Source organism: Spermophilus citellus, assembly GCF_964194105.1.
Source record: "Spermophilus citellus genome assembly, chromosome: 4".
NCBI classification, from domain to species: Eukaryota; Metazoa; Chordata; class Mammalia; order Rodentia; family Sciuridae; genus Spermophilus; species Spermophilus citellus.
In genome coordinates, this window is record NC_138185.1 from 136,383,135 (window position 1) to 136,395,771 (window position 12,637).

A 12,637-nucleotide genomic window follows, 5' to 3' on the forward strand; every position below is an offset into this window, starting at 1 on the left:
GATAAACTCTTTAGTATACCATGAAAAACAAAAAGCTATGAAAAATATGTTTATAATCTCAGAGTGGGAAGGCCTAAGCTTAATATACCAAGAAGTGAAAGAGAAAGGTTGATAAATTTGAGTATATATATTTTTAAATTATACATAAGCATGCACACACATACACATACACACAATCATAAACAGAAACAAAAGTATAAAAAGGGAAAATATTTGCAATATCTATCACAAATAGATCAATCTCCTTAATATGCTAATTCCTCTTAAAAATAAATAAGAAAAAGATTATGTCAGGAAAGATACTAAACTAGTGGTTACCTCTCACAAGGGAGACCAACAAGAAAGTATGGAAGGGAAGGCTTTTTTTCTTCCTTCCTCCATACTGTGGATAAAACCTAGGGCCTCATACATGCTAAGCAAGTGCTCTGCCACTGAGCTATATCCCCAGGCTTTTATTTTGAGACAGGGTCTTGCTAAATTGCCCAAGTTGACCTCTAACCTGTGATCCTCCTGCCTCAGCATCCCGGATAGCTGGGATTGCAGGCATGTGCCACTGCCCTCCAAGAAGGGAAGGCTTTTAAACTTTTTTATTATACTCTTCTGTATATTTTACAATTAGCTTATATTGTATAGCAAAATATTTTAATAAGCTAGGTGACAATTTAGTTTATGCCATTATTTGAGCACATAACTAGAGGAAAAACAGTCCCATTTCTTTCCCCTTACTTTCTCTGAGCACTGAATTTAGAAAGGGCCTTTTGTTGGTCAGCTACACTGGTCCCCCACAGGACTATTGAAATGTGGCTTAGGGTACTTAGACCAGGCTTACTGTGGAAATATGTGGGAAGAACATTTAGCATCTGGCAAGGCAGACCAGGGGGGATTCCTTAGGACAAATGTACTGTTAACAGTCTGCCTGTGCATGCTTATTTTGGTGGATGTACACATCTTTTGTTTAAAGGGGTACCTCTTGGGCTGGGGTTGTGGCTCAGCAGTAGAGCACTCGCCTAGCACATGCGAAGCCCTAGGTTCGATCCTCAGCACCACATAAAAATAAATAAATAAAATAAAGATATTGTGTCAGGGGCTGGGGATGTGGCTCAAGCGGTAGCGCGCTTGCCTGGCATGTGTGCGGCCCGTGTTCGATCCTCAGCACCACATACAAACAAAGATGTTGTGTCCGCCGGAAAAAAAAACTAAACAATAAATATTAAAATTCTCTCTCTCCCCCTTTCTCTTTCTCTCTCTCTCTCTCTTTAAAAAAAAAGGAAAAAAAAGATATTGTGTCAACTACAACCAAAAAAATACTTAAAAGAAAGTTTTAAAAAAATAAATAAAGGGGTACCTCTTGTTTAAATGATTTTGCAAACTGGTTTTTCCCCCAAAACTGAAAACACTACTCATTGCCATTATATTTTTCTTCTTCAAGTAATTAACTGACAATCAATAAATTCATTTCATTTTTTTGTGCAGTACTCGAGATTGAACCCAGGGACCTGTACAACTGGTTCAACAAAGGCTCAACAACTGAGCTAATCCCCAGCCCTTAACAATTTCTTTAAACCCCATAACAAACTCAAGTGTAAGGGGGCAGAGTGAGAGTAAAAGGCAATATCTCAGCACTGAAGATGCAAGCAAGAGAACTTCTGGGTCAAGGACAACTGTCTCAAGAACACTATATTTGTTCTTAGGCTGCCCTGGGTCTGCAAATGACTATCAAGATATCAGTATAACTCCCCTGCAGATAACCTCTTTTTCCAACCTAGATCTCAAGGGCTTTAGCTACTCCCAGGAATTCCTACTACTCTTGGCTTGCTGGGGAAAAGAGCCCAAACAAACTTTTGCATTTTAAAAGAAGGCTCTAAGGCTTCTATTATAGCTCAGTTGTAGAGCGCTTGCCTAGCACGTGTGAGGCACTGAGTTTGATCCTCAGCACCACATACAAATGAATAAATAAAAATAAAGGTATAAAAAATACAATAACATTAAAAAAAGAATTCTCCAATTTCCACTGTTCATATTTGTATAGGCATTTGGCATCAGCAGCAAGCTTTAAATTTAAACATCACAGATCTCTATCCTTCAGATGTTTCTGAGTCTGAAAGCTATCTTTAAAGATTCAATTAAATGCTGCACTGGGTTGATCCTCAGCACTGAAAACATTAGGATGGGGAGGAGTAAAGAACCCCAAACTCTGTTCCAAGTTTCAGCACAAAATGAAAAAAAAAAAAGACCTAAATGGATAAGCACCAGAGGGGCATATTTTCTAGAGAGAAAATGGCAACTGGTTACAATAGGGGTCTGAGTTTTATAGGGTTTAGTGAGAATGAATCAAAGCAGAATGTGTCAGTCAGAGAGAACAGCTGTAGATACAGCTCAGGTTCAGAGCCCATTGTTACAGGGAAATGGTGAAAGTCTAGAGTCCCTTGTTTTCCTACTCTCCCTGGGACTCACTGTCCTTCTTTCTCCATTTTTTCCCCCCATATCCTTCAAGCGCCACATAAAAATAAATAAATAAAATAAAGGTATTGTGTCCATCTACAAAAAAAAAAAAAAAAAAGATTGAAGCCAAAAGGAAGATCTTCTTCCTTTAAAACCCAGCCCATGGATATGCTTATGGAACAGAGCAGCTGTGCTGCTGGCAGAAAGAACATACTGAAAACTCTCATGGTAATTTCCCTTCCCCCACTCAGTCCCACAGAGCCCCATCCAATTATTGCACAAAAAAAAGCCTCTTTCTTATAAACTTCCTTCTACTTCTGTATCCATGGTGGTTGGAATGAAGCAGCAGTAGTGATGGAATGTACACAGCTTTGCAAATATTCATGAGGAAATGCTTTAACACCCCCACAACTCCCCACTTTCCTAGCACATAAATGCATCAGGGAAAGAAGATACATGGAGAAACTTATAGACCTTTGTAGTTCTATAACTTAAGCATACTTGGAAAGCTTCTCAAAATAGGCAGAAGATTCAAAAAGTAGGACCTGGGTTGTAATTCAGTTATAGAGCTTGCGCCTAGCATGCACAAAGTCCTGGGTTCCATCCCCAACACCACAAAAACAAGTAAACAAAAACCCTAAAAAAAAAAACAATTTAAGAAGGCAGAGTCCTATCTTGTCTGTTATCCATCAGGTCATTAATTTATCATGAATTCCAGATGTGTAGCACTGGAAATATAGGGACAGAGCTGTGTGTGTGTGTGTGTATGAAAGCCTGAATTCTGGAGTCACACAATCAACACGAGTCTGATTGCTGATTCCACCAATCAGTTGTGTGACCTTAAGCATCTGAGCCTGTTCTTATCCCTTAAGTAGAGATAATTACATCTATTTGAAAAAAGCCAAGCCATTGAATCCTAACAGTATCTGCTCCTCTGTGAGCTCTCAAATTCCTCCTCACCTTAATTTCTTCTTTTTGGGGGGTGAGGGTTACCAGGAATTGAACTCAGGGGTACTTGACCACTGAGCCACATCCCCAGTCCATTTTATATTTTATTTAGAGACAGGGTCTCAGTTGAGACCTCAATTTTGCTGAGGCTAGCTTTGAACTCTTGATCCTCCTGCCTCAGCCTCCCAAGCTACTGGGATTACAGGCATGCACCACTGAACCCAGCTTAAATTCTTCTTTGTTTCCCTCTCCTCTTGCTCCTTTTCAGTTTAAATAACTCTTCCACCTTTTTTTTAACCCTTTCACTAAAGCCTTCATTCATACTCCAATTTCAGTAGATATAAAGAGACAGAAGGTACAAAAGAAGTAAGGGTTACAGTCCTTCTCTGTACACTTTCTGGAGGCACAGATAAAATAGATCCACCAAGTTTGATCCACTGTAAGATTTTTTAAAACTGTAAAAATAAGTCAGTGACAATTAAATAAATCCTGTGTAAAATATCTCTGTTATAAAAAAAATAGATCATTTTCCTTCATCTTATAACAGATTAAGTCTCCCAGACTGAAACGCTGCTTCTGTGGCAGCAGTATCTAATCACAGATTGACCACACTGGAGAACTCATAACAGGCACTCAATACTCCCCTATAATACTAAATGGGGAGAGTGAAATTCCTCACCTCAACTGAATAACGAATGGGGGATAGGTCTGATCTAAAGAACAGGATCTTTCCTTGGGATTCTGTTAGCAGCACATTAACTGACATGCTGGGACATTTGTGTTGCAGTTCATGGGGTCTACCATTAGAATAAACAGCAGGCGTTTCCCTGCAACCTCAAGAACAATTCTGGCAGCTGGGACTGTAGCTCAGTGGTAGTGTGCTTGCCTAGCATGTGTGAGACACTGGGTTTGATTCTCAGCACTGCATATAAATAAATGAGCAAAATAAAAGCCCATCAACTTCTAAGAAAAATATTTTTTAAATAACAACAATTCTGAACTACCAAAAATTCTACAACTGGGCTGGGGATGTGGCTCAAGCAGTAGCGCGCTCGCCTGGCATGCGTGCAGCCCGGGTTCGATCCTCAGCACCACATACCAACAAAGATGTTGTGTCCACCGAAAACTAAAATATTTTTTAAAAAATATATTAAAATGAAAAAAAAAATTCTACAACTACTACTTTTGTATCTTGAGGTTTTCACCTTTAAAATAAGATATCTTGGGGCTGGGATTGTGGCTTAGTGTTTGAGTGCTCGAACCAGGTTCGATCCTCAGCACCACATTAAAAAAATAAATAAATAAAGGTATTGTGTTGTGTCCATCTACACCTAAAAAAATAAATATTGGAAAAAAATAAGATATCTCAAATGGTCTCCAGCATTTTTAATTTTAACACTTTGGAATTCTAAAGTCAAACTCTTTAGCAACCATATATCAGGATTCAAAAATTCTAAGTGTTCTTTTTTTTTTTTTTTTTTTTTTTTTGTGGTGCTGGGGATTGTTGAACCCAGGGCCTTGTGCATGAGAGAAAAGCATGCCACCAACTGAGATATATCCCCTGCCCTACATGTTATTCTTCATGTCCTAATTATATAAAATTCTCTGCAATTTAATTGAAATTCTCTATTTTATCCTAATGGAAATGAAGACCAGTTGGTTCTCAAGCACCATAAACTGTAAAACTCATCATGTTCCGTATTTAGGGAGTGTTATTACCTCTCTCTTCTCATCTTTGGACCAACATTCCTTCATAAATAACCCTGTGTCAAATGCATGTGAGGTATACTGTACCAATAGAAGCTTTTGTCTTGGTTCCTGCAGTCCAGCCCTTTAATCACTTTCTGGGGTGTGTGATTTCCCTCTGAAACCTCTCCAAGTTCCTGACATCCTCCCTCATGTTTAAGTTCAGACCAGTGATAAATTCACCAAAGAATTTGTAACTTTCTCTTTCTCAAGGCTCTTGGAGGATAGGCAATGATGTACTCTGTGTGTTTTGGGGTTTTCAGTGTACTATGGAGACCAAACAATTATAAACACAACAAGCACAATCATCTTTTTTTCTTTTCATTTTTTATAGTAGATGGACATAATACCTTTATTTTGTTTTTATGTGGTGCCTCACAAGTGCTAGGCAAGCACTCTATCAACTGAGCTCAGCCCCAGCCCAAGCACAATCATCTTTAATGATATAACTTTAATTTTGGATTCAGTGGTTATGTGGAAAAATTCTGCTCACATGATTTTTTTTTTTTAATAACTGGAAAAGTTCACAAGAGTTTTAGTCAAATAATAGACCTTTTTAACATAAAGATTCCCAGGAGAATAGGAGCAACTGATTTTCACAAAGGGCTGGGTAGCTTTTTGTTCCTGGATATGCTTTTTGTTGACTCAGTCTGGATTTGTTTTGAGCAGTCACAGTCGTTTGGTGGGTAAAGCTGAGCTAATGTTCCACATGGAAAATTTTACACAACTGAACACAATACTCTTGAGCAGAGGACTTCTTCTCCAACAGATGTTCCTCACCAGGACAAAGGGTAGTTAGTTTAATTTTCCAAGTAGAACACGCTTTTCCCAGAAAGTATCATATCCAGATTCAGGGAAGAGATTATCAAATCAAGTTCAACTCTTGCTTCTCTTGTTTTATGATAATGTTTTTTACAACAGAGATTAAAAAAAAAAAAGCTAAAGAACTCAAGAATTAAATATCTATTAGGAAGTTACTGGGATGGACACTTTACATAATTATTTCATTTCCTCCTCATGATAACTCTGAGGCGTGTATTACTATCACTAATGATACTAGGACACAAAGAGGTTAGGTAACTTATTCATCGTAAACCAGCTTAATAAGTAGCTGCACCTGAATTCAAATCCAGGTGTAACCTCTGACTTTAATATAGATCAAGTCAGATAAAATATAGGTCAATTAAAAAAAAAAGCTTTGGCTATTTTCAAATACTAATAAAGAGTAGAAACACAATTTAGACCAATGAAGACTTGCCTTAAGAATGGGAAGCTGAGACAGTGGCGCATGCCTATAATCCTAGCATCTCAGGAGGCTGAGACAGGAGGATCCCGAGTTCAATGGCGAGGCACTAAGCAACTCAGTGAGACACTGCCTCTAAATAAAATACAAAACAGGGCTGGATATGTGGCTTAGTGGTCAAGTGCCCCAGAGTTCCCTGGTACCAAAAAACAAACAAACAAACACAACAAAACAAAAAGAAGAATGGAAAGCTGGTGATATCAGGGTCTTGGGGTAATAGACAAGACAGGTATATGATCCCATACCATTGTCCATTCACTTTAGTCCCATAGTCTATATCTGTCTCTCCCTCCCAACATTTAATCTCTTCCTTTTTCCATATATTCTCTCTTTTCTTTTTCCTTTATGTACTTAGCATAGTGAAGAAGATGAACTTTGAAGAGGATGAATCAACATTGCATGATGGTTCTATGTTCAAAGCCACTTGTATTTGATCTCTATTGCACTAGAGATCAAACCCAAGGTCTTGCACATGCTAGCCAAGCTGAGCTACATCTCCAGTCCTTTAAAAAAAATTTTTTTAATATTTATTTTTTAGTTTTCGGCGGACACAACATCTTTGTTTGCATGTGGTGCTGAGGATCGAACTCGGGCTGCATGCATGCCAGGCGAGTGTACTACTGCTTGAGCCACATCCCCAGCCCCCCTTTTAAAAATTTTTATTTTGAGGGCTGGGATTGTGGCTCAGCGGTAGAGCACTTACCTAGCACGGGTAGGACCCAGGTTCGATCCTCAGCACCACATAAAAATAAAGGTATTGTATTGAGTCCATCTACACCTATAAAAATAAATATTTAAAAATAAAATAAAATAAAACAACATTTAAAAAAAATTTTATTTGAGACAGGATCTTACTAAGTTTCCTCAGGCTGGCCTCAGACTTGTGATACTCCTCCTGCATTAGCCTCCTGAGTAGCAGGGATTACAAATGAGCTCCACCACACCTGGACTTAACTTCTTATTGTGTGACGTGGGCTGGTCATATAACAGCTCTAAACCTAAATTTCCTCAATTATTAAAAAGGGGGGGCATAAAATCCTCTACTCTTTAGGAAGTTAAAGTGATTAAATCAGATAATACGTGTAAGGAGATGACCAGGTCACAAGTAGGCTAAGTGGGATTTTTTTTTTTTTTTTTTTGTCAAGTGACTAAAGTTAAGCATTGGCGAGGCTTAGTGGAAATTATAACAATTTAGAGTTGGACAATCCTTTATTTTTTAGTTGCACTTACTGTCTATGTGACTTTGGGCAAATTTTGTTGCCTTTCTGTGACTCAATTTCCTATTCTATAATGGAGTAAGTAATACAAATTTAACTGAACATAAATGATGTGATAAACATTTAAATTACATTTGGTCATCAATGGCATTTTTACAAATGCCTCTTAGCAAGAACTTTTGAGTATCTGATGATTTACTGTTCAATAGTTATTGACACCTAATCTATTTACTCAGGTATGTTAGCACCAAGGGCTGGAAGTAACAAAGCACTACAGAATTTAAACCTTTAATGTATCTTCTGAGGCTATGAAATAAATGCACAAAGAGGGAAGTAGAATAATATAAAGCAATGAAAAGACCACCATAAGGAAGCATGGATCCAGTCTTCCTTGGGCATTAATTGCCCATATAGCTCCATGTAATTTGTATAGCTACAATGATAAATTGGGGGGATTGGCCTAGATTAATAAGCAATGTCTGGAGATCTTTTTTTTTTTTGCGTGGGGTGTGGTAGGGAGATACCAGGGATTGAACCTAGGGGTGCTTAACCACTGAGCAACATCCCTAACTATATTTATTTATTTGTTTTAATATCTTTATTTTATTTTATGTGGTGCTGAGGATTGAACCCAGTGCCTCACGCATGCTAGGCGAGCGCCACAACCTCTGAGCCACAACCCCAGCCCTATTTTTTATTTTTGAGACAGGGTTTCACTAAGTTTCTTAGGCCCTCGCTAAATTGCTGAGGCTGGCTTTGAACTTGCAAACCTCCTGCCTCAGCCTCCAGAGTTGCTGGGATTACAGGTGTGCACCACCATGCCCAGTTGGAGATGTTTCTTTCTTTCTTTTTTTTAAAATTTTTTTTAGTTGTAGATGGACAAGATATCTTTATTTTTATTTATTTATTTTTATGTGGTGTTGAAGATCAAACCCAGGGCCTCATGCATGCAAGGCAAGCGCTGTACCACTGAGCTACAACCCCAGCCCAGTTGCAGATGTTTCTGATTGCCACTTTTGAGGGACTGCTACTGGTATCTAGTGGGTAGAGATCAGGAATGCCACTAAATATTCTGCAGTGCACAGGACAGATTCTCACAACAAAGAATTGTTTGGTCAAAATGTCAATAGTCTGGGGCTGGGGCTGTAACAGCTCAGTGGTAGAGCACCTGCCTTGCACATATGAGGTACTGGGTTCAATCCTCAGTACCACATAAAAATAAATACAGATATTATACAACCTACAAACTAAAAAAAAGATATTAAAAAAAAAAAGTCACTAGTCCTGAGCTTGAGAAACCCTGGCATAAATGACTACTAAATTCCCTTCAATCTCTAAAAAAACTAAGGACTATGATAAGGCAGCACCAATACTGAATAGATGACATTCTTGTCAACATCTGTATGTGAATGGTTCCTTATAATGTTGCCTAAAATCTCCCCAAGGCTAGATATTTGGATATTCCCTCATATCCATTGGATATTTCCCTCAGATATTTGGATATCTTAAATTCATGCTACATTTCTAAAGGTATTGACAGTCCTTCTTTTACACAAAGAAGAAATCCAGGAATGAAAAAAGCATTGGCTGCCAGGGACTTTGGTCCCTCACTTTTGCAGTTGGAATCAGGGCTTCCAAATCCATAAGAGTTCATTTGGGTGAGTAAATGATTTAAATAAGTCTGAATCAAAGTCAGAAAATGATGTGATACACACAACAGCAGAAACAAACCTCAAATACATCGTGCTAAGTGAAAGAAGCCTAACTTAAATAACTACATACTACATGAGTCCATTTACTTGATATTCTGGAACATACAAAACTGGAGAGTCAGGAAAAAGCAGTAGTTGATAGGGGCTGGGGGCAGAAAAGATAAGACTACAAAGGGGCACGAAGGAATTCCTGAGATGATGGACTGTTTAACATACTGATTGTAGTGCAGGTTATATACTTGTGTTTATCAAAACTCGTAGTTGTATGCTATACACTAAAAAGGTGAATTTTATTGTATATTTCACAAAATGTGACCACAAATCCTGTAGAGAGGAGGAGCTAGATAATGTCTAAGTTCTTTTCTTTCCAAGTCCTACTACTTTATGACATTCTGCCTCTTCCACCCCTGGTGGTTTTAAAGCCACAGTAATTAGGGTAATTAACCTCAGTAATTAACTCTGGGCTCTGATTTCTGTGTGAAAGCAATGAGATCTCCTGACTGAATCATGTGGATATGAGTCCTGCCACCATTCTGGGGCTGCTGGCCGTACTCCAACCTATGACAGAGGTTCCCTTCCTTCTTTCTCCTATCCTGATTCCTCTTAGGACCAGTGAGGGACTCAATAATTAATAAACAAACCAGAATAAACCTCAGGAGACACTGGTTTTATCTCTCTGCACAGGCTTCCTGTCTGGATTCCATTTGATCTTTCCATTAACTTTAAAATGAGGCAATAGAAGAATCATTTAGGAATTCTCCTCCTCCATGGTCTTTTGGGCTTCCACTAGATACTTACACAATTAAGCTATGTAAATGTAAATTAAGCCTCACACAAAATACATTTCTAAGCTTGTTGACACTAATATATGTATTGTTTTAACACATATACATGCTCCATGATTACCGATTTATCACATTTTACATAAATAGCTAATTGTTCTTATGTATGTACATTAAGGTCATAGGTGTGCCATGGCTAGGGAACTCTGAAATAGCTATCAGAATGTTATTTTCTGCTAAGAGACCATTCATTATTTTTTTGCTACAAATACAGTCACAGTGGTGGACTGATGTAGGTGTGGTGAACTGATACATCCTCTTACTGAGTCAATTCCTTTCCTGGCTCTTCTTGGAAGTTTTCAGTGGAAAAGTTACAAATATCAGTAACCAGATATCTTATCCATATTGAATGCTGGGATAAAAATCAAGGACTAAAACTGGCAATGGCGGTAGTAGTGGGCTCCCCAGTGGCATGCCAGTGTCTCCCAGGTACCATGGCTAGTGGCAGTGCTGGGAAGCCCACTGGTGAGCTAGCTTCTTTGGCTCCTGTGAGCACAGTAGGTGGGGCCAGCTCGCAGCTGCAGAAGATGCTGCTTTTCGGCTGTGACCACTGCAAGGGCAAGATGTGGCTGGTGGCTGACCTGCTGTTGCTGTTGAACAAGGCTTAGTAGGTGCTCTTCAAGGGCCCAACCTCCTCTTGTGACGGTGCAGAGTCCTTTGAGCAGCACCAGGACACCATTAACACTCACCAAGGCTCTCTCCACTCTCACTCACGATGATGTTCAGAGTCAGCCTTACCCGGGCCTCTTTGGAGAGTCCAGGGCAGTCTAGCGGAACTGGGTGACCTGATGGTGTTGCTGACCTAGTGCTCAGCCCAGGCTGCCTATCTGGCTGCAGTGGCCACATCAGGCATGCAACATGCACATCCAAGCCTGGTGGACACTACACACTGCTGCCAAAAGTTGGAGCAGAGCTGCACGGTGCTACCAGCCTCTCCACTGACCAATATGACTCCACAGCTGATGCTGGGGGTGTCAGGGCCAGTTGTGCAACCTCAAATTCCTGACAGACACATGCGCCCTGGCCATTGACAAGTCACTAGAGTGGTTTTGGCAGAAGCAGTTCAAGCTGGGGGTCAAGTGCATGAGTACGAGTGCATTGGCACTGCTGGCCTGTGTATGGGTAAAGGTGGTACCCAGTGAACTGGCAAGCAGCCACTGCTCACTCTTCATCGGGCCCCTGGTACGCACTGTGAGTGTGCTGGTAGATTTTACCACTGAGCCGCAGTTCCTGGCTTGTGTGGCAGCTGTGAGTGCTGAGGGCAAGGTGATGCAGACCTTTGCCCTGGGTGGTGTCATGACCATGGGGTTGGCCTGCGTGCTTCTGACCCAGTGCCTTAGGGATCTGTTGCAGCACCCTGAAGTGGGCGCCAAGATGTCAGACCACAGAAGAGGCTGAGGAACAGAGCCTGTGCAGTATCTAAAGACTACTGTCCTACTGTCTCAGGTTTTAAGATAGAGGTCTCTTAAAGTATTTTACCACCAGTGAATTCCAATTCTGTGAATTAGCAACCCCACTCCATTCCCCTTCTTCTACCCCCAGGCTAAAGGAATATTTATTCTAAGCCCCTCTCCATTTATACAAAAAAAGATAGGTGACCCCTCCCTCACACATTAAATGCCCAAAAGGAATCTTCCAGAAGTCAGGGCCAGGCACACAACTCACATGCACGAAAGAGTGTCAAACAGCCCACACAGGAGTGGGGAATAAAAAATGGGTAATCTGCTGGCTGTAGTTTTACTCCTATACCCCACCCGTCTGTCAACTGAATTTTATTATTAATTGGGCAGGAAAAAGGTCAGGGTTCATTTCTTCTTTTTTATTTTAATAAAAAATAAATGCCCTTAGATATGGATGTAGCTATCTTTTTTTTGTATGTTGTTATTTTTTAAAGCAGTCGTGTTGAATTAGGAGTATACTTGGTGTGGAAAGAGTATGATTTTGCCATGTGATTTGCAAATGGGAGGAAAGCAAAAATGAGCATGTTTTATTTAATTATTTAATTTTTTGTGGTGCTGGGGATTGAACCCAGGGCCTTGTGCATGCAAGGCAAGCACTCTACCAACTGAGCTATATCTCCAGCCCCAGTGTGTTTTATTTTTTAACTTACACCACAGAAGATTCCCCCCCCCCAATGTCAACTTTTTACCTTGCATGTACTGGAGTATTTATTTCATCTATTAAAATGTTCTGTTTCTTTAAAAAAAAAAAATCAAGGGCCATAAGACAAGTGTGAACCTGCCAGTGTCCTCAAGGTCTAAAGGACAGAGAAAACCTGGTAGGGGTTAGGTAATATCTACAGTTTACTTTTCTGCTGAGTATTTATAGCAAACACATTGATACAAAGGCAAGGTGCTCATATTATAACAGAAGGGGCCCAAAGAGACAACAAATCCCATAGTGGGCATAGGGTCTTTTTCTATAGGC

General features: G+C 39.8%; 1 protein-coding gene and 1 pseudogene across 15 annotated transcripts in view; one reads left to right on the forward strand and one right to left on the reverse strand.

The window, feature by feature from the left end:
• The window catches only part of STARD9 (StAR related lipid transfer domain containing 9), a 168,849-nt gene that overhangs the window by 148,313 nt on the left and 7,899 nt on the right, over nt 1–12,637 (reverse strand). The gene's annotated exons all lie outside the window — the stretch shown is intronic.
• On the forward strand, nt 10,645–11,679 carry LOC308647354 (talin rod domain-containing protein 1-like; annotated as a pseudogene). Its single transcript has one exon. The product of its transcript is annotated as a talin rod domain-containing protein 1-like (transcript).